The sequence below is a fragment of the Etheostoma spectabile genome, chromosome 23 (assembly GCF_008692095.1).
Source record: "Etheostoma spectabile isolate EspeVRDwgs_2016 chromosome 23, UIUC_Espe_1.0, whole genome shotgun sequence".
Lineage (NCBI taxonomy): Eukaryota > Metazoa > Chordata > Actinopteri > Perciformes > Percidae > Etheostoma > Etheostoma spectabile.
The window spans coordinates 3883249-3883828 of NC_045755.1; the positions used below are offsets into that span (position 1 = coordinate 3883249).

The 580-nt window shown below is 44.5% G+C and overlaps 1 protein-coding gene across 1 annotated transcript in view; it reads right to left on the reverse strand.

Annotated features, from left to right (window-relative positions):
- plxnc1 (plexin C1) overlaps positions 1-580 on the reverse strand; it is a 55720-nt gene that overhangs the window by 37397 nt on the left and 17743 nt on the right. The gene's annotated exons all lie outside the window — the stretch shown is intronic.

A 580-nucleotide genomic window follows, 5' to 3' on the forward strand; every position in this document is an offset into this window, starting at 1 on the left:
TTTGCGTTACATGACCCATTTCTTCTGTAAAGATGTGCCTGTGTTGGATCTCTCCTCTTACTCTTTGTACTCTTACTCTCCGCGCAGCCCTGCCACACAGTAGCGCCGGTCCACACTTCTGACATTTGTCTACAGTTTTAATTGTTATTAACACAGCTGGATATTGTTAAGTATGAGGGGAAACCTGTATTTGTACCAGTGTTTCCGCGGGTAACTCTGCTATTGGGGCCACCACGGTGAAAAAACAAACAGAAGAAGTAATTGAATGCATCTAACTTCAGTTGGTAGAGTAATATCGTGTGAGACGGAGCTGCTGGATCTGGGCCAGAGATGTGACCCATGGCCAGAATATCATAGTTCATAAAAATGTAGCGCAGTGACGATACAGACATTTCATACACACAACGTGTGTAACTCCGCTGACGCGCCATTCAACCCGTGCTGGACCCATTCATAATGAGTCAGCCGTCGTTCTATGAGTAGCGTCCATTGCACCTCCACTCTCTCTCCCCAGCTCTTTCAATCAGTTATTGTTGAAAACAAGTGAAGGAGCTTTCTCAGAGATACATAAAAAAAAAAA